Genomic DNA, 729 nt, shown 5'->3' with positions numbered 1-729 from the left:
GTGCAAGTCCTGTCGTAAAGTGCATACGATTCTGTTCCGCTCTTCCCCGAATATAATGAAAAGTATAAATAAACGAATGTCTTGAACTCTGCGAATTAGCGTTTCCATGTAATCATTTTGTGACCTCCCTCCTTTTACTCCGGTAACCGTGATTACCGCCTTTGCCGCTCGGGGCGAGAATCACGTCGAGCCGTCGTTGGACGGGCCCACGCCGCGTCCCAGGGGTATTCGCACTCGCGCCCCGGACGTGACAATTACATGTATATTTATTTATATGTACAATATATAGCATTATATCAGCGCATGACAAAATGAAACGGATACGCTCATGGGCGAGACTCGTACAGGGAGAGGGAGTTGCTCCTACTGCGCCCAAAGATAGCTGAAAGGCCGAGCGCACACGTACGTTGCTCGGCTTTTATGTGCGTGGTGTTGCGCAGCTCAGATCTGGCATCACTGAAAGAGGCACCCGTTAGCAAAAGAGTAGGGAGTGCTCTGGCATGAAAGCGACGGATAGGAAAATTTCCGCGAGGGAGATCGAGTGAGACTTCGGAGCGATAAAGTTACGTTCAAAACCGAGAAGTAAAGAGATTCCGCTTCGGGCGCGAGAAGGCGGTGATAACGGGCGTTAAGTAACGAGTTACTCCGGTCCCGTAATATTCGCTTCCAATATATATACATATATATATGTATATATATCTGTGGTCATTACGTACGAAAGGATCCATC

This window comes from Trachymyrmex cornetzi, unplaced genomic scaffold (genome assembly GCF_001594075.2).
Source record: "Trachymyrmex cornetzi isolate Tcor2-1 unplaced genomic scaffold, Tcor1.1 scaffold818, whole genome shotgun sequence".
Classification (NCBI taxonomy): Eukaryota; Metazoa; Arthropoda; class Insecta; order Hymenoptera; family Formicidae; genus Trachymyrmex; species Trachymyrmex cornetzi.
The sequence above is the reverse complement of the archived record's forward strand: the minus strand, read 5'-3'. Positions refer to the sequence as shown.